The 21,812-nt window shown below is 40.8% G+C and overlaps 1 protein-coding gene across 1 annotated transcript in view; it reads right to left on the bottom strand.

Annotated features, from left to right (window-relative positions):
- mecom (MDS1 and EVI1 complex locus) overlaps positions 1-21,812 on the bottom strand; it is a 305,523-nt gene that overhangs the window by 55,776 nt on the left and 227,935 nt on the right. The gene's annotated exons all lie outside the window — the stretch shown is intronic.

Below are 21,812 nucleotides of genomic sequence, written 5' to 3'. Positions count from 1 at the left end.
ATTACTTTTACAAAATATAAAGGTACATTTAATATTAATATTAACTGTAACAAGGAAAGTGCCATTCATTCCATCAAGTCCAGTCCTTCAACAATCTCTGTACAGCTGAAATCTACCAAGGACTCCACTCATTTGATTTTTGTAGAAATCTCTATTTGATCTCTCAGTTGGAGATCAATTAGAGCTCAGTTATACGTCTCCAGACTTGCACCTTCAACGCTGCTCACTGCTACCTCTGTTCCCAGCAGTATCATAGTTCGTATCTCTCTCTGGCCATTAATACCCCCATAAAATCAACGCCTTTCCTCAACAGATAATAATAATAATCCTTGCATTTGATATAGTGCCTTATCACATCTTCGAGACGTCTCAAAGCGCTTCACAGAATATACTGTAAAATTAATTGACCGTTTATTTTGTGGGCGAAACACAGCAGCTAATTGTGCACAGTAGTGTCCCACAAATAGTCGTGGATTGAGTGATCAAATTAATATCCTTATTAATTTTTCAACCGTTTCTTCTTAATAATTGTCATTGCCTCTGGACTAACTGCTTTCTTATCCATGAGCCTGTTCCTCACATCCACACATCATGTGGATCTTAAAAAGAGTTAATTCTGATTTGTAGATACACGTTTACACCTTTGTAAATAAGTAGAAAATTGTATATATAACATACGTACATCCAATTCAGAAATTTTGGTTAAACATATTTGCTGTAGTGTAACCAAATGCTCCAACATGCATTTGAAAAGGTACGAAAAACTCAGCAAAATAATTGTACTGTATATAACAACGAAAAACAGCTTGCAGAGTTTAATCTGCACAATTGGCTTGAGGTGAAGTACTGTAAATATTCAGAGGAGGTACGTGTAAACATTGAAAGCTGTGTGGTTTACTGAGCTGTGAAAATGGTTCTCGAACCATTTGAACCTTATAAAAATTCTTGGGAGGAGCAAAACATGATGCCAGTAGTTTAAACACGTCTTTGTGTTTAATGAAGGTGTAAGATAGAGGGAAAGGCAAGGCATGCCAAAGGTGTTGTTTCCTTAAATGTTTTGTAGCAAACTGGAATGTATTTTCTTGACATATACCTTTCTGAATCAGCCCCTCCAATTAACAATGAACAGGGGCAAAACAACCCTTGAACAAGGTAGAATAATCAGTACCTACCAACACAGAACGCCAATTGACACTGATAATGGATCATTCTGGCCCCTATATCAATAGCTGAATATTACCAACACAGCCAGTAAATTAATTTAAGGCAAAACAAAACAACTATTATTTCCTTTGAGTGGATTTGCATTCCATTCAAGGAACTGGCTTTATCTTTTAAACTTTTGAAGGTTACAAGCCTTGGCCTCTGTTGACTTAACCCCAAAGCACTATAACATGCAAATCACACAACTTTTATAGGAACTGGTTCAGATCATTAACTTGCAATAACTTTCAGGTACACACACACACACACATTCACTACTGTATTGTAAGGTGCTGCATACGAGTGTTGTCTGGGTTCTTTTGCAAAAACATTTCTACCATAACTGTACAAAACAGGTATAACCGAGTGAAATCCATCGTTAAAATGTGAGCCTTTTTTAAAAAAAAACACGCACGGAAATTGGGCAGTGAATTAGCTCTAATTTATGAAATAATTCGCAAGCAATGGAAATGTTTAAACGTATAACATCTTTAAAAATTACAGACTGTATGTGCGAGGCAGGCGGTCGGGCTATTGAAATGCCTTTAACTCCACGACCATCGCTTAATTTAAAACGCAAGCGATCTTTTCAAACAGTGTCAAACGTGGCGTTATTATTAATATGTAATATGTATAGATATATATATATGTGTGTGTGCATAAAAGAAATCGAAATGCTTGGCCAGAGTCGCTTGGTACGAGTTTGTTGACGGAGTGTAACTTTCTGCTTTCTAATAAGAATTTGCAAAAAAAAATTAGTATGCAAACAGAAATAAACCTCCCTCCTTATTATTCTGTGCTATTAATAATTGAGTGTCACTGCGGCTCATGGCAAGAAGTGAGGACAAGTGCAAATGTGTTGGCTTATGAGAGACCAGAGTTTAAAAACTTATCAGGTTCAACTCCAGCCAACTGGAACTTTTACACACCACTCGGGATAAGGGAATTAATTAATCCGCTGTATGTAGGAATTTTTTTTAAAAAAAAGAAAAGGTGATGCGGGGTTTGCAGGTACTGATTTTAAATGACTCTCTTTCGCTTGAAGCTGGTTTTAGAAGCAGTGGGAGAGAGAGAGAGAGAGAGAGAACACACACCCACAGTAGACACACAGACAGAACAAGTCACTCACTGACTTCTCAGCAAAACACGAAATGAAACGCTTTGCTTATACAGACAGACAGACACAGACAGACAGACACAGACAGACCAGACCTTGTGAAAAGGTATTGTGCCGAATTCTCGCTTTCTCGCCCCCAAATCGCCATCGTACCTTGAATTGTCCAGATTTGGGAGACAGATACCCACCCGAGAGAGCGGAGAGCAGAGAGAGCGTTTTATACACACACTTTGTTTTTTTTTAAAATGAAAAACTATATATATATATATATCTATGTTTTGCGAATCGTTCGGGCCATCAGCGAACAGATATGTTATATAATACAGGACACATCTATTGGTTAGTCAGTCTCCCGATCCGAGTGGAACATTTTCAGGGGATTACTGCACTCTTTTCAATCCACCCTCTTTCTCTTTCTCCTTCTCCCTCTCTCTCACACACTCTCACCCCTTCTTTTGCGTGAAGGTTTCACGGCGACAGGTGTTGGGAGTAAGAAAGACGGAGGGAGGGAGAAAGAGAAGAGTGTCGAAGTATATATTCGTGAATGCAAACACCAACGCAAGTAAAGTTTTACCCACACACACACACACCCCTAACACACACAGCCCCACAAGATAAAGCTCTGATGAAAATAACTTCCAAAAAAAAAACACAAGTTGCCATTCCCGTCCCGATTTGCGATCGAGAAAAAGAAAATTTGAACCAATGTAACTTTGTTTTGGGGAAAAAAAACAAGTTAAGAAGAGATAGAGAGAGAGATGGTGGGGGGGAGAGAGAGAGAGAGAGAGAGAGAGAAAGGCAATGCTAACAAAGCCTGCGAGTGGCTTCTATATAAATTACTGGTGTGGAAAGAGGCAAATCAAACTTTAATAAGGGAGAGAGAAAGAAACTCGCTCCACGCGATCAGCCCAAAGTTTCTTGCAAAACGGGACTCTCGCAACGTATCGTGTGTTGTGTTGTATGTGTGTTGTGTGTGTGTGTGTCTGTGTTGTGTGTGTGTGTGTGTAGTCGTTGTAAACTGGGAGGTGGGAGTGTTATTAAAGGAGCCAGACGGTCGCTTGCTTACCTTAGTAGTTGTCAACACGTAAAGCTGGGTTTAAAAAAAAAGAGGGAGCATTTACTCTGCAAACTGCCGTGTGTGTGTGTGGGGTTTTTTTTTTTGGAGGGGGGGGGGGGGCAAAAAACAAAATCCCTTTTTAGTGGTCAGGACTCCTGCTGATTCCGGCCCAGGTCACAAGCTTCTCTCCATTTGCTCTTGAATCCTTCACGGCTGGGATTGACTGAACTACCCCCCACCCCCCCCTCCCCAACCCTCTGTTCTGTTCCTCTGAGTGCTACTTACTTGTCGCGTTTTTTTTGTCTCTTCCCTATGCAAACATCTCGGTCAAGGCCATCGGGTTACAGGGTGTGTGTGTGTGTGGGTGTGTGGGGAGGGGTGGGGAGAGAGGGGGGAGTATTAACTCGCTCTGGTGGTCGAGAATCGTGTCTCTAATAGATTGCAACAGTTGCAACCAAAAAAAACTCTCAAAACGGACCAAGGGGGGAAAAAAAGGGTTTGGAATATATGGGGGGGGGGGGTGTGTGGGGGGGGGGGGAAGAGTGTGTGTGTGGGGGGGGGGGGAAGTGAGAGTGAGTGTGTGTGTTGCTCTGAGCGGCTCTCGGATGAGCTCTCCTCGAATCCAGGGCTCTTTCTAAAACGCTTTCTTTTTTTTCTCTCTCTCCTCTCTTCCTTGTGGTGAGCTGACAGCCGCCCTCGCTCTCCCCGAGGTCAGCAAAAGGTCGTTATTGGAGAGGGAGAACTCATGGAGAGCTCATTAAAAAGACAAGTCTACCCTGTGACAGACTAACATGGGCTGGATTTAAAGAGACAGCGTCCCTGTGTGGGTGTTTTCTTTCTTAAAAAATACTCTTTCTCTCTCTCTCTCTCTCTCTCTCTCACACACACCCCTTTCCCCCCCACCTCCCCCTTCTCTCCCTCGCTCTCTCTCTTCTCTCCCCCCCCGGTGTATTTCCCTAGGATGGGAGTAGGATGCAGAGAAAGAGAGCAAAAGGCATCGTATATAACACGTCCGTCAGGGACCAGTTTGGGTTGATTGAGGCTTCGGTAAGTCTGCGGCCACAGTTAACGCAGGCGAACGCCGCCGAGTTATCTCTCATCAGCCTCTGGTTCACACCAGGCAATCTTCACGCGAGTTAATGAGTGAACAGAAGGGGGGAACCGAGGACACCCTTTAGCATTTCAGACCGTTCGGTTACAGCAAAAGACGGTGCAGAGACTCGGTGGTCACTGACCACCTCAGGTTGGCTTTCGTTGCTGAAGATAATACCGAGTGCACAGCAATCGTCGACTGCTGAAACTTTCCCAAAGTTTTAGCTTTTCTTAAAAAAAAACGTGGCATTGTTTTTTTTTCGACCCAGACCTCTTTTTTTTCGTAAAAATGTTTATTTTTTTATTTTAAAAAAAGTGCCATTCCAAACTTAGGGAAATGTCCCGTAAATATATATATATATATATTTGTGTTTGATGTTATTACAGACCACGAATAGTGTTTATTGCGACTCGATTTATGTAGAGCATTTTCTCGGGTGTTTTGTATGAAGTCAGATTAGAGGGGCACATTCACTCGATAGTGTCCTCTCTGACAATTACACATCGAGGTGTGAAATGTCATCCTTGGGAGGATTTCTCCAATGTCGAACGATTCAAGTGTTGTTTATTAATGATGATAAAATATAAATCCGTTTTGACCATCGAGAGTGTGTGAGTGTGTGTGTGTGTGGGTGGGGGGTCAGTCCCATCCTCGAAATGAGAATCGACAGGGCAACTTCACTCACTCCCTCTCACAATTTACTAAAGATTTTTTTAAAAAAATCTGCAAAACCTACACTTTTTGGGAGGTTATTTTCCAGCTGATCTTTTTATTTTTTTAAAAAAAAACTGTAGGTGCTAACGTAGCACCTGAGAACATTATGTATCGTATAAAGTAATTAATCGCAAAGATCATCACTTGTGAACAGGAGATGTGAAAATGATATTCGTTGAAATTAAACTTTTTTTTCCCCCTTTTTTTTAAAAAAAAGTTTTGCCCCGAACAAAAAAAGATTGGGATTAAATTCCACCCGGAGACTGGGAGAGGAGAGCCACTGACCCATAACATCCCTTGGACAAGGTGATGGGTTATTTTTGGAGGGTTGGGATGGGGGGGGGGGGAGGAAAATACTCCTGGGACATGATACACGCACAGGGTGACATGCAAAGGTCCGTTGAACAAATCTAGTTCTTTGTTTACCATCCACCCCCGAGCAATGTACCAGGTGTTGTTGTACTGTGATACCAATCTCAACCTCTTTCAACAAGGCAAACATTTGCTATATTCCTTAAGGATTTCCATACCAGAAGCGACCGGAGGAGCACCACAAAATGTTGTTCTTATCTTTCTACATATCTGACATTTTCTGAGTCCATAAAGCGGGCCCTAGAGTATATGACTAACTCCCTTACTCATGTAGGTCCCCCGTGAAATCTGCAGTCTCATCTCAAAACAATTAAAGTAATTACTAAATTACAAATATGAAATTCACTTTCCCCCATTCAATTTAAAAAATCAATACAATGGATGTAACCACAAGCTTCTGTTTATTATTTAACCGAGCCAGGTACTTAACTTGTTAGCACAAAATACCATTCAGGTGGTTGGTACAATTGCCTATTAAATGACTAGCAGAATTGAAAGCAAACGGGCATCTGTTTTGTGTGCGTTTAAGGCAAAAAAAAATTTTTTAAAAGAAGCAAAGAGGGTTTTTTTTGTAACACAGAATATCAATGCACTTTTTAAAACGTAAAAAAAAGTATAAAACGGGTTAAAGCACACGGGTTAATTGTAAAAGGCGATTCTTTGTGGAATGGAACCAGCAATTGATAGTTATAGAGTACTTTGAGGCAACTTGGAGCTCCCCCCCACCACCAATTTCATCCAAGAGAAACAAAACACAATTCCTCCCTCTTCCCACCCTCCACAAGATTTCAGCAATAAATTAAACCGTTAAGCCTGGTGTGTCACCGAATGTCTAGTGACATTGATTTTTTTTTAAATTAAACATGTAACATGTTTTCGTGGGAGGGAGGGGAAGAGATGATTGACGTGCAAGTTGCAATGCAACGGTAGGTAACTGTACTGCCGGATAAACTCGGAGACTCCTTTGTAAATAGCACCAAAAAAAAAAAGCCAAGCCAGAGATTCCCATACACTCTAACGCTGAGAAACTCCAGCAAACCCCGGTTACTGACCGCCAGCTTCCTGCCGTTCCTCAAGATGTCCATTGTTGGAGCTTTTTAATTTAGCAATAAATTGGGCAAGCTGAACCTGTGAGCTGTGCTATTTTCTTCCTGTCAGGATGAACGATTTCTTTTATGAAGCATTGTGTGGTTAAATGGAAGCAGCACTAAGCTGGGAAACTGATTACTATAGTAAGGAGTTGATGTGCTTTTCTGATACAACTCTGGCCTCTCTCCCCCCCCCAAAAAAAAAACACAGTTCTCTGAAAAGTAGGAAATGTTGGTGTGTAAACAAAAGCGTTGAGTATCACTTGCAAGTCCTGAGCGAATTAGCTTTTACACTGATAGGGTTGGAGACTTGGGGGGAGTTTGAAAGTGAGTTGAAATGGCATTATTTGGCCATCAGATGGCGGTCGCAACTGAGTTTTTTTTTAAAAAAATCTTTTTTTAATTTATATGAAAGAATATATTATTTTAATAAAAGGATCGCCGTTCAATTTGAGACAATAAATCATCACTTTTTTTTTTGCACGTAATCGATTCGCTGTTTTCGGCAAGACTGCAAATCTGTGAGATTCGAATGATTCTTTTTGGAGGGAAAGAAAATCTCAGGACTTTTTAAGATGTTTTTATTTAATCTTGCTGTGAGGGTCGTGTTCAGATGACCTGTCCGGGAGATGATGCTGTACTTAGTGTGTGTGTGTGTGTGTGTGAGAGCGAGAGAGAGAGAGAGACATAAAGATAGACAGACTCCGTCCAAGAAGATTTACAACCATTACCACAGCCACTGCTGACCATGATATGATGGATATTATATTATGCACTGGGTGGAAAAGTTACAGTAACCAGGAAGCAAAAGTTATTAATAATATTGTATGAAGTCATGTTGATGAAAATAACTTTTTAAAGAGACAATAGTCCGTGTGTCTACACTTAACTGGATCCCATCTTATTTGGCGTGGATGTTGAAGGTAGCCTCGGACCCAAACTTCTGCGCTTTTACTGCACTCACAGGCGTCTGCAACCTTTAATCAAAAAGGTAACAGAATATTCGGCGTATATTGTCACGTAAAGGAGCTCCACCCTCTGGGGGAAAGGGAGGAAGGGTGTTTTTTAAGGTTTTTCATTTCCTTTCTCGGACACACGGGGAGTGGCGTAAATCACATGCAATGGATTCACGGTGTCTTTTGTACGTGGTGGTGACTGGTCACCTGGTTGAGAATGGAATTGGGGGTTACTGGGTACACTGAAGGTGAAAATAACGATGATAATAATAATAATGATAATAATCATTCCTTGCGTTCGATATAGCGCCTTCTCGCGTCTTCGAGACGTCTCAAAGCATTTCACGAGCTGAAGAAATACCCAACAGGCCGATGGGGGGGTGGGTTGGAATAGTGGCAGCGTGGGGATGGGGGGGTTATTGTGGATCTTGGCTTTAGTGTGTTTGGGGAGCACACGGTATTCCTACATAAGTTTGTGGGTTGATACCCAGATTTTGTGTGGCTGTGTAGACAGCGGGGTCTTAATGGGCTGAATGGACCTTTCTTATCCAATGTATTATGTTTTTTTGACAAAAAGGAATACGGTTCCTCTCTCTCTCCCTCTCGCCAAAAGATTGTAAAAAAAAGTTACTCAACTCTGTTTGGTGAATACTGTGCAGAACAGTGGGTGATTTAGTCATTCTGATAACAGGTTGAAAGTGTGCGTTCTTTGAAAGGAATGAACTTTGGGTAAAAAAAAGAGGTATTATCTTTTGGTGACCAAATACTATTGGAACAGAAGGTGTTAAACGACAGACAACCCTAACGCGGGCACTGCTTTTTGTTTAAACAGATGGAAATGGTAAGGGACAGACACACCGTTCATTTACTCCCGAGTGGTACAAGGCAGTTGTAACACAGCATGGCCCCGGTTCAGTGTAATCTCCAATGTTGAATTGCCACAAAGCTGATTGACAAGTGGACTTTGCTGAGCTCGGTGCCGACATGGAAAGCTTCCCAGCCCACAGGCTTGACACCAGCTGCCAGGCTTCAGCGAACGTGTGAAACTTAGCTTTAAATGTGAAGTTGGGGCAAGTTGTCGGCCTGTCTAAAAGGGTGCTCTTGAGTAATGCGATGTGTGTAAAGAGCCAGCAAGGGGTACAGTACATGCTTTTCAGAAACGTGAAAGCTGAGCTGGAATTTGGGCTCCAATCTGTGTGTGCATGTGAGTGAGTGAGAATGAGACAGAGACAGTGGTGAAACACCAATCCGCATCGCCCCACAAAACTAAATACACCATTTGTGTCTGAAATACAACATATGCAAGTGCAATACAGATGTGTAGACACACAGCTGGGTTAGCACATCTAATATGCCACATGTAATGTGCAGCAGGCTATATAAATGTGTCTGCACATGTTCATTGTGGTGAGTATGGGTAGCTGAGTACCATTAGGTATGTATCCACAGACATGTGTGTATTTATGTAATGAGCACCATTTTTTTTGCGAATGAGTATGTAATATACAGTATTTGTGAGTGGGCAGGTCTCAGTCTGCATGGTTCAATGTTCTTATGTATAACTGGCTCAATGTGTATACAGTACCTGAATGCCTATGGATATCACCAGAAACCAATATATGATGACCTGAACCATAACACTCGGTGTCTGAGGTGTACGTGCCTTATCCAGCTCCCTCGAAAAAGTCAGCTAATTTCTACCCCCAAAATATTATGAACTAATCAATGATATGGCTTTCATTTAAAACCACGATTTGGGTAATTAAAAATAACTGATTTCATTCAAATTGTCTTCAATCCCAGGAAAAGGGCAGAAAGTGTAAAAGCTTTCTCCCTTTTTTTGTTTTTGCGGATTGTGGGTTAAAGTACGTAATTTTGCAAGTGGCTGAATTTGTTGCCTCGTTTAAGGAAGTGGTTTGAAATGCGCAGGTGATTTTTGTTAAATAAAACATTAATTTTACCGGTTGGTGAAACTGGCCGTCAGACTCACACACAACACGTTACAAATCATAAGCTGGCCTGTGTTATTTGATCCACTGAGTTCAGCTGAAGCTAAGCAGCTCGCTGGTTGATGTAGCTGTTTTCAATACAATTGAACAATAAGAGTAATAATATTTTTCCAACTCCTTCGAGTTTGCAAAAAAGAGAAGACAGGTAAGGAAATGAATTGCCAGTATTGTGCATAACACAAGATGTTAATAATATAGAAAGCAATATTGCCCTCCGCCTCTCCAATTTGCCATTCTCGAAGATGCCGTGACAGCTATAACCAACATTCACTACAGTCCCAGATATCGAGATGCTACACGTTTTCCTGACAATCAGCAAAGCCCGTTTGCTCACGTTTGTCTAATGCGGGAGTGTAGTCTCCAATAAAACACAACTCTGGGTGAAAAGTTCCATTGTTTTCTTCAAAGACCCCGACTGCTTTTGGGAGGTTTCGATTTTGGAACAAATGTCACGAGCCAAGCCATTCGTTTTCTTTCCTCTCTCTTTCTCTGGCAATTCCTTCTGCCACCTTCGTGTTAAACGATTGCACTGTAAAAATCGCTCCACAAGAAAGACAAGTGGGGCATTGTGGGGTTTATGTATTACAGCATTAATCCACCTGTGTAGGTGCAAATATGTCTTAGGTGGAGGCATGTATTTGTCCGTGTGTGTTTATTTTGTGCATACATGCTTTGTGCAAATACTGCACGTGTACATTAATACGGGGAGCAATGAACAGGTCTGTGTATATTATGTGTATGTAAATATCGATATATCGATATGGCTGTATAACATGTTACATGCCTATATTGGGTGTACAATGGTGTGCACAGCTGTTTACATGTGCTGGGTTTAACACAATAAGGGAATTACTGGCGTACTAACGCACAGACCAGCCCTGGGGGAATCGATGTTGTGTCGCAGTTTTAACATTTCAATACATTGACAAAGTTTAGACTGGGTGTCGGCGAAAAAATGTTCCACCAACCAATTGTATGAGAATCAGAGCTTTTGCCAATGTGTTTGCCAGATTAATTCAGTCAACACTATATATATAGTATGTATATATAAATATAGTGTTAGCTTAATTAATCAAACTGTGTGTATTTGACTACAAATCCAGAGCCCCAGTCACAGGAAGCAATCTCCTGTCCTCTGGGGTAACAGAATTCCACACACTTTTCTGCAGAATTAATAGCCCGCGTTTTGCACACAGGCGTGAGGAGACATAGCAGAGAATTAAACACAGCAATTTGGGCCACCCGACAACATGTAAAACAATCCTGATGGTGTGTGTGTATTGGGGTGTGTGGGGGGGGGGGGGGGGGGGGGGGGTTGAGAGAGACGGAATCTCAAATTATAAACTTTAATTAGCATTGAAAACGATTTTTTTTTTAAAAAAAGGCTAGTCTATCTTATTTGCAAACATTGCATATTTTGACTTTAACTAAAAGAACGTTTTACATGGGGGGTGGGGATGGGATGGGGGTGATTCGTCTATATTTTCTTGAAACTTTGACTTACTTGTCCGATCGAGATTTTTTGAAACATGTGTTTGTTTTTACAGTTCCTAACTAACTCGGTAGAGGTGGGTGTAAGTCAGAAGGTCAACAACGCTGATAGTCACGTACTAATTGTATTCATAAAATCCCTAATCACTTATTTACAACGATTAAAAACAAACAGACGCTTCAAGAAACCGGTCAGTGAAATTGATCTAACTGGAAATTATACCCATCAAATTGACCGACTGGAAATTACACACAGAGCGAGGTTTCCATTTGCTGATGCCTACTATGCTATTACTAATACTACGAAGATTATGATTCCTGCTATGACTTTTTAGATGTAAATGGTCATGATGCTCTCTCTTGCTGTGACTGTGCAAAGCGATTCTCATTAATCATTGTTACAATTATCACAGATCTCACCACGTCGCCTCGGTCAGAGTTGAACCAACTTTCCCCTTCACTCGCCTGATCAAAATGGACAGTCTCCCAGTCTGGACACTAGTTAAGAGGAGTTGGGATACATTTAACCCAAGGGGGGGATTATGAAAATCGCAGAACTCCCCCCCCACCCCCCCACCCCAACCCATCCCACCCCCTCCCATCTTTATTTAATGTTTTATTACACGTACCGTGAGCGGTACGTGTTTCTGTTTGTGTGGTTGCGAGATAAGGAGCTTCATTTAGCTTCAGTGCTCCAGCCTTTCGGGCCCTGGTCAGTCTACCAGGTCAGAGCCACAACAAAGACGCACAGATTTATTTATCCAAACATTTATTTGTGAGCTCACATGGAATGGACCTCAAGGGAAGCTCGCTGCCAGATTTGCATCTGTCTTATTATTAAACAACACATATATATCTATAAACAAAAACAAAATACATATTTTGGTGCAATACTTGCAAACATTGGAGCTAGTCTCAGCGCTTGTCTCCCATCTGCACCCAGGCTGCTCACAGACACAGCAAGAAGCCTTTGAATTTACTCTCTGCACATTAATAAGACAATGAAGCTTACTGTGGCTTTCAATAAACATACAACCAAGTCACCAGAACGGAAATGTTACCCTTCCGTTTTTTTAAAAAAGAAAACAAATAAAAATAAAATAAGACATTAGCTCAAAGAATCAACCCGTATAACTACAGCTTGGTCCACTGTAGAAATAGAAAAACACATTTTAAAAACAGTACAGCTACATCATTAGCATATATGTGTATGTATATATATACACTGTGTATGCACATGCACACATATGCACATACACATATATGGACACATGCAGGAGTCTAACGTTTGTGTGAAAGTTGTTTTCACATCCCCCCCCCCCCCCCCCACCACCCAGATCTTTTTTTTTAAAAAAAATCCTGAAAGAAGGTGCCTCACCTTTCAGTACAAGGTGCTTGTTACATGCAGTGCTGATATACTCTAGAATCCACGGTGTAGCATCAAGCGCGGGATACACGATGCCACTTAAGAGAGCCATTATATTACTACGAGGTTGGCAGCCCAAGGTCACATTGTCACCAGGAGTTAGAGAGCAAACATTACTGAAAGGTTTTCCTTGAACATGGTGAGCGGTACGAAGTTTGTACAATGTTTAATTAGAGGGAGAGAGCGAGTTAAATACCAACTATAAAGTATAGGGGGGTGAGAGTTCTTAAGAGAAACCCCAGCTCACCTATGACAAGCAGAAGATATTTTACACAAAAACTCAAGTGGGACTTCAAGGGTGTCAGTTTAAGAGACATTGCAAAATTAATACCATCCAAAGAGGGAAATGAAGTGCAGCAAAGGTTTTTTAATTCAGGACTTGCAGTTTAATTAGCTGAACTTCTGGACAATTTCCTAACGTTTCAGCTGAACAGTTTTATGGTAAAGAATGCTTTTGGGGCCGCTATTTAGCAACATATCCAATTGAAAGTCCAACAGCAGCCCCCCACCCCCACACACCATTGTTGAAAATACAAATTACAGCCAGAGAAGAAAGAATGATAGCTCAAGAAATCAACCTATATAACCATAGTTTGATCCACCGTGGAAATAGAAAAAAATACAACTCAAAAGCAGCACAGCTTCCTCATTTATATATATATATATATAGTGGATACACACAAGCAGGAGTCTGACATGTGTGTGAAAGTATTGAAACACACTGGGCATGTACAGCCTGACTATTGAAATGCACAGGGTGTGGACAGTTACAATACAACAATAAACCCAATAGCTCACTGTTCACCAACTCACACCGACTTTGTTGAAAGTTTACAGATGTTCCTCTCAAGCAGGCAAACAGATATTAAGTTTTTTTTAAAAAAAAACCTGGCTAAGTTGCTGGTGGTTTCTCCCACTTGGGAGTGTGTTATGGTGGTCAGCGTGTTGCATTCTGGCTGTATCTGAATATGCTAACAGTCGTTCTGTTGCTCAGAACATTGCAGGAGTTAGCATGGTGGTAAAATGGATACTCCCTCGAGGATATAAAACATTTCTGGATAATAAGAGGATACAGACCACAGATCACAGACCATCACAAAGTAAAACAGGAGTCCTGTCGTGGTCTCAGACTCTCTTCACGTGTGCTGGACTAATGCTTTCTCTGTGCACAGAGTGTATTTCAAACTGAATTTATTCCTTCTATGTTTTACTCTCAAACTACCGCTGCATAAATGTAAAGACTCCTTCACCTTTTTTACGGGTATTTTCTGTGGTTCAGCATTGTTCTGTTCATAACATTTTGAGTTAGAACAATTGGTAATTATAATAATTGCTTCCATACCTCCCGAATTACACCCGTTTGACTCTCGGCGCCTTATCTGGTCTCTGCATTGTGTTAGGTTGTTGTAAACATTCCTGTGATGGGATTAATTTGGACTTTTAAAAACCGCTATCTCGCTATATTTATTAAACAAAAGAGAGGAAGAACAATTCGTACCATTTTCAAAAGTTTTGAGAGTTTTGCAGACTCGAGAAATATCCCAGTAAGAAAATTACACAATCAATCATTTCCCCTTATATTTGATATAATAATAATCCTTGTATTTGATATAGCGCCTGATAGGTCAGAAGGTACGTTTCAAAGCGTTTCATAGGATTTGCTGCAAAGCTCAGTGTCTGTGCATTTTTGCAATCAAACGACAAAATGATGCATCTTAAAGTAAGAGTTAACCCACAATTTGTCTTCCATCTTTTCGCTTTTTCCCCCCTAAAAATATCAATTTCATGGCAATTAACAACTCGTTAGAATCAATGAAACTAGCTAACTTGCAAAAATGAATGATATCCAGCATCTTCGCAAAAATATTTGTCAAGGTTGTTGTCAGAGAGGTTTGTGGCTATATTTTTTCCAAGTGGACCGTTATATTATTTAGGTCACCAGTGCTAAATGGCACCTTTTTGCTAAACAGCTCCATTCAGGTTTTCAGGAAGAGCTAGTGATCACACGTCAGAGTTCAATGCCTGTGTGTATAATTTTAAGAGAGGCTGCTTACGTTAGTTTGCTCCTCAACTTAAAGCTCTTTATTTAATAAAAGCATAGTTCAGTAACCAGGTAAAAAAAAAGCACACGCACAACATCCAACACTGACTTTGTTTTTTTTTTAAAAATAGTACTTTTCTTCCTGTCCAAAAGGTTTGCAGTGGGATCTGTCACAAACCCTTGTCTGGGAACAGAGGCATATAAGCGAGCGGCTGTTACAATCCCCCACAGTAAAGCAGTTTCTGTGGAAAAAGACAGAAGCCTTGCCGCTGTGCCCTGCACTTCATAAATCACATCTTTATATGGACAAGGTCAGGGCAGCGAACAGCGCAGACATAGGTCTTTGCAGAGTTTTTTGCACACTGAGGCATGTTTATTCTCCAGCCCAGATCTCAGAGGAGAGGTCCGGCACGCTTCTAATTACTTCTGATTATTTTCATTTGTTGAGGTCAGCCTTACTCGCCAATGGAGCTTCGGGGCTGATTTACTACAAATTCCATGCTTTTGAGGTACTTGAGCACCATGGCTCCCACCCTCACCAACACACACACACACACAGAATTGGCACCGTTTGATTCTTCATAGAACTCACTTTATACTGTAAACTGAAAAGCAGGATGGACACTGTCCCCTCTAACAGGTACATAAGGACTCCTTCTCTTCTCTTAATGAACCAGAAAGCGTTATTATTTCACACTGATGGAGCATTGGGAGGAAACTCACTCCAACAGTGTACAGAACACCTCTCCATTGTGAGCTCCCACAGAGTTTACATATATATATGTATACATATTAACAACTATTTGATCGTCAGGTCACCCATAGTATTTATATTTCAACATGATCTCTTTTGAAATTAACTTCTCCCGTCCTTCCAGCTGTTTATTAAACATTTTCGTTCAAGAATACATTCTGGACAATGATAATATTACTAACAATCCTTGCATTTGATATAACGCTGTATTGCGTCGTTGAGATGTTTAAAGTGCTTCACAGAATATATTGTAAGGTGGATGGACTGTGTATTTTGTATAATAATATATAATAACAATAACTGACCTGAGCCAGACACTCCCCTCCCCCCCACCACCACTCAGTCAGGGCTGCTGTCATTGACATTTCTTTCAAAGCACATTTTTCCCTGCAACTTCAAATACTACATTTAAACTCTTTGTTTTGCAAAATGACTTAAATGCAGCCTCTTGGATCTGATTGTTATTTTTGGAATAACTCCTCACAGGATTTCAAGTTCGGCAACGCAATGGATTGTTAACGACTTCAAGGATCCAGGTTCCAGTAGTCCGGAGACTTACAAAATGATATGAAAATAATGCAATTTTTTAAAAAAAGCTGGACAGTTTTTCTTTGTTTTTTAATGATATCTAAAATATAAACTTATTTGAAATCTAGTTTTAAAAATGTGTCTTTCAACACTGTCATGAGTAACATCTGAAGAATCCTCTATGTTGTGCAGCCCAGCAGGCGGTGCTTTGTATTTGTTCACTTTAGTTTGATATTCACAAGCCTACAGGGAGACCTGGGTTCAATTACAGCCCAGACCCAAGCGATATAGGCTTCTGCTTCTTCTATGGGGTTGGGGATACTCTTCCTCCATCCCTCCGCCTTGTCTCCTCCTTCAGGTTGTGACTGAAGACCTTCCTCTTTGACCATGCCTATGGTCACCTCCGCTACTCCCCCCAGCTCAGCGCTCTGGGATGCTACCCTACATGAGGGACGCAATATAAAGACAAGTTGTGTGGTATTGCTAGCTAAAAGTTTGTCCTTTAACCTCTCAAACCCACGTACAGCTCCAGTCCAGACCCAATAATTGCTCCTAACACCACTCGGTGGAGCTGCTTTCAAGAGCAATGTGAACAGTCGTAGTGAGTACAAACACAGTGGGTACCAACCACAACTGGTCCTCTCCTTCTTGACTCATTCAAAGCTTTTGGTTTGGAACTTTTAATAGATGGTATTTGAAAGTTATGAAAGGGTCAGTGGCACACGACCGCCTTGGAGGAAGTGGTCTGACACTGCTTGGTCTGTGCACCGGCTGCTGTGTAACATAGAATTCCCAGATAGTCTACAAGCTTCGGTAGACTGGATGGCCAATGCTCTTCACTGATACTAAAACTTCTGAACCAGGCCACAAATGGTAAGCGACTGCCAGGATGGTGGAAGGTGAACTAGATGGACCTTCGCCTAGCAAATTCCTATGTTCTTATGCTCTTATGAATCCTAGGTAGCAGAGAGGTCCATATGTGGCTACCTGTCCAGGATTGCAATTTGCCTCACTGCTGATAGATATTATTTCAGTGCTAATGCCTTAGTCACTGTTGCAGGCAATGGTTTGACATAGTTCCTCCCTGCATTAACAGGCAGGGTGTAAGTACATTCAGTATTTTCCTGTTTTTCCATGCAGGCCCAGTGATAAAGCTGCCTTGCCTGGGCCACTCAATGTTTTCAGTACATTCTGTTTCAGAGTGAAACGGATCTGGGAGATTCAAAACATTACAAAGAATGTACAGCCCAGAAACAGGTCGTTCAGCCCAACCAGTCAGTGTTGGTGTTTATACTCCACATGCGTCTTCACCCATTCCTTCCTGTCTTCCCATACTCTTCTATTCCCCTCTCCTTCATGTGAAGTTCTAGCCGATTCATTTGTTAAAGGCTAAGATATCAAAGGAGGAAAGTTACATTGTGGGCAAAATATGAAGAATATCAATTTTAAGCTGTAAAACAATTGTCAGCTGTTAAGAGTTTAAAATAAATACTCAATTCAAGGCAGCAGACACCTCTGGTACAAAGCCCTTGAATCTTGAGGTGGTGAGAACACACCAGCTGGCAGTCAATACCAAAATATTCGGCTAGAATAGAACTGGATACTCCCCTGGGGGGATTCATTTTGCTATTAATTAAATACCCAGTTTGAGCTGAGTTTGCTTATCTCAGCTAAAACAGCAATAGGGTGCTGTAAAAGTGCGTGCATGTTGGGTACTAACAAGTTTGGGTTTGTCTGTGATGCCTTTTATCATAGGAATATAGGAATTACTAGATGCAAAAAGACCAAGGTTCATCTAGTCCACCTTCTAGCATCCTGGTGGTCGCATGTTACAATAATGGAGATGTTGACAGCAATGAATTCTGTATGGATTAGTCTACCATCACAGTGGAAAGCTTTGGGAACCTTAGATCCAAAATTGATTAGTGGCAACAGTGGAGCATGATGCCAAGCCGGAGGGAGGGGGGAGGTGACCGTAAGCATGGTTAAAATGGAAGGTCTTCAGGTGCGACCTGAAAATGGGGAAGGAGGGGGCAAGGTGGAGGGATTGAGGGAGAGTATGCTTGGGGCGCTGTATTTACCCGACCAGGCTATCGGAGGAGCTATGGCTGTAGACTTTGATATATGCTAAAGTATATATAAATCAAAATATGGTAGCATGCTCGAGAATGAAAAATATTAGATGTAATATATTTTCAGCTTTCCACTTGAGAACATAAACAGGAGCTCTACAGCACTTGCACCTCAAGTGGTTCCTGGATTCTCTGGCACATAGAGGGGTTTTTCTGCCAACTTTAATTCCCGCTGATTCCTGCTGAACCTTTCTCTTTTGCGCATGTATGTCCCCATTTTTAAAAGTGTTTTTTCTGCCCCTCTTTAGCCTTCATCTCCCTAATCTCACTCCTGTTTTTTCTTGGTCTCTTCAGCCCCTCACTCTCTCTCTCCACACATGTTCTCTCTCCACTCGAACTCAGTGCACACCTACTCACTCATTATCTACACACACACACACACACACTCGCGCAATGTGCACATATACATAACACACTTTTAAATGAAAAGCATGATTTGTCGGGGATACCATTAATACAACGTAATATAGTGGGATTGTTATTCTTAGGATAGGAAAGGGATATGATGAAAACCATGTGGGAATGCCATTAATACAATTAAAATGACAAGGGGGAAATATGATATTTACAGAGCTGGTAATAGTTAATGCAAATAATAGGACTTTTACGCTATACATAATAAAAAATTACATAAATATAATACAGAAAATATAACCGTAGGACCATTCATAGTCATTATATATTGTATATTGCACGCTTTTCTCTCCTCCCTCAAATCAACATATCAAACTCATTCAGATATTTGTGGAAACACACCACACCAGAGGAGGTGTGACAATTGAGGGGAAAACCAGTGATGCACTGAGCAGAAGATACCATTCATAGGAGAATGAGAAGGTAAAGCATGGAACAAGAAAAGACCATCTGGCCCATCAGTCTCCCTTCTTCCACAGGCTTATCTCATCTCACATTCCCTCCCACTTTACTTCCCAAGGGAAAGGTCTGCGGAGACACTGCTTAAAAAGTTGTCAAGCAAACACTTCAGAATATGTGGCCATCCCAACATTCTCACTATTCAAGACTGTCCTGTTGAGAACTGACTCACTCCCACTGACCTCCCACTAGAACAATGCATACAGTGAACAGGGGAAGAGAGACAGGCAGTGAACAGGCACAGAAACAGCGAACATGATTAAACGGGCATTATTACAGAAGCTAATAATTACAGTCATTTTTTGAGAGGGAGGGGTAGATGGCATTATCGTTATTAGAAGGATATTTGATCTAATTTGTTTACTGCTGGGGTTCCCCCTAGAGTTAATAAGCACTAAGTGGATCTGTGCTGGATTTCATGCAGTGATGTTTCAGCACTGACTCCCTGTACAGCACACTGGCTGATAGTATTCATTCATGTGGTGCAGAATCAATGCCACACATGCCACGATCTTGTATCTACTAACCAAATGTGCAAGGAAATAAGCTGTCTTTCTGCAGAGAGCATGTTGTACAACTCCACAGAGAGAAAATCAGTGGCTGTTTCAATAGCTGTAAGTATCACCTTGAAAAGAACAGGCCACAATTAATGAGGTTGTAGAGCTGAGGTCTGAAAGGGTAGAGTTCACAATCATATTCATTGAATTGGACTAATAATTAACCTTTCCAAATGGGTGCTGTGTGTAACCAGCTATAGCTGCTCCTTCTGCAAAGGCTTGAAAGTTCACAGTCTACAATGTCTGTTCTTGGGAGATTAAGAACCTTACAAAACGGCCTTCAAAAGTTTTATTAGAATTCAAAAGAATGCACCAGACTCAGATGAAGCTTGTCACAGAAGGAGCTGAGATCAGAGGTGCCATGGGCTTGATTTTAAAGAAGTTACTCTCTAAACACAAATCAGATGTAAACAGTAGCATTTCAATTAGGAATCAATATTTTGAAATCTGAGGGATCATTTGGAACTTTTCTGAGGGGTTGGAGGTGTGGGGGTCTCTTTATATTTATGGTAAATTTGGCATTGACCCACGTATACAGTATTTGCCTGCCTTTGCCAGGCATTTGTTATTTGAGTCAGTTAAACCTCAGGAAGCCCCCATCTCCCTCCTCTAAGGGGGATATATCGGATACATGAAACTCATTCTATTCACTGCAAAGGGACGGAGGGCCAACTGGACCCAAGTTTTTATTCCAAACCCTTGGGACAGAGTCATTCTCCTTAACAAGGGCACTGAAGACTGAATTTCTGTAGTGATTGTTAAGGTACTTCTGGAGGATCTGAAACAAGAGATTTCTTATTAATCTTTTTGGAACTCTGAATATTATAAGAGTTTGTTGTAAATGAAAGACTTGTAACACACAATGTTTTGTAATGGATTATTATTATGCAAGGATTATTATTATTATTAATGTGAAGTTTGTAATCCCACAACTTGCCACAGTTTTACTATGGTTTATTTTGCTTCCTGCCTTGTCTCTGCTTTCTGTTGCTCCTTCACCCTCTTCCTAGCCATCCTCACAGCAAGCTAAGAAGTAACGGTAACAGGACGAGGAGAATTTAAATACATTATAATAATAATAACAATAATCCTTGCATTTGATATAGTGCCTCATTACATCTTCGAGATGTCTTCAAAGCGCTTCACAGAATATACTGTAAGGTGGTATTGACTGTGTATTTTGTGGGTGAAACATTGCTCACGAAGTGGCAAAGTTTAAGAGGAATGACTGGAGTACATGAGATTCATTCTAACGCAGGAAAGTGGACAGCCAGAAAACAGCCAGAAAGCAATTAAAGTAGAGACCATTTAAAAATTGTTTTCTACCAATGCTTTCATATACATTCAAGGGACTTTCTTCTTTTTTACGAGGCTGCTGACTATCTAGAAATCATATTTTACTCGGTAACGCAGCAAGCTGACATTCCATTTCCCAGATTGTGAACAGCTTCCTGTTGCTCAATGTTATCAAATACACTGGTCGGTTAGCAGAGAGGGTTCAAGCAGATAGAAAGGTCCAGACAGACTCATTAAAGAAATCACTTTTCCTACTTTGAGGGATAATATATACAGTTCTTGATGCGGAGTCCAAGATATGCAATCCCTCAAGTGCTTTGCTTTTGCAAAAAAAAGAACGTTAACAACTATTCTAAAGTAAGGACACAAAACTATTTTCATAAGTTCACACTAGATTGATTCCGATGAAGAAGGATCTTCAGCCCATTTGATCTCATCCTTCCAGAATACCAATCCTACTCTCCCCTCATTGAGCTGTTTTCTTTAAGTGAGTCCAGTGTCCTGATAACCTTTTCCAGTTGTTAACTACTTTTTGGATCTGTTCTGAAATTTCTCTTTGAACATTAACCCTGTGTCCTCTCGTCTGCTGTCTCTGTGCATCCAAAATTATTGTTCCGGGTACATTTCCTCAATACCATTTAAATTTTGCTTAATATCTAATTGAAGTAGTTGCACTGAGCTGAGGGAACATGCCAGTGATTCATTTTCAATCCAGCAGTTAATATTTTTTCATACTAAATATACAGTATATTATTATATATACCAACATCTGACACAAATATCACTATACTCTCCTGATTAGTTAGGAAATAAAGTCATTGCACACCTGAAGAGCCATATTGACCAATTTTACTACCTCCATTATTATCCATCTGAGATCATCAAATACAACACTAACCTGGCATTGAAACTAGGACCTCCCTAGCATTTGCAGAACTGAGAAATTAAGTCAGATGCCCATTTCTGATTCCTATGCAGAACTTTTTCAAAAAAATCAGTATTCCCCCTCTCTGTATCCTGGCTATATTAAAATCAAGACGAATTACAGCTTCCATCACATTCTTTCCCAGGACCTCAAAATTGTGGACCTCATAACCTCCCTTGT

Source organism: Callorhinchus milii, unplaced genomic scaffold, assembly GCF_018977255.1.
Source record: "Callorhinchus milii isolate IMCB2004 unplaced genomic scaffold, IMCB_Cmil_1.0 Scaffold11, whole genome shotgun sequence".
Lineage (NCBI taxonomy): Eukaryota > Metazoa > Chordata > Chondrichthyes > Chimaeriformes > Callorhinchidae > Callorhinchus > Callorhinchus milii.
This window is presented reverse-complemented; position numbering and strand designations above follow the sequence as displayed.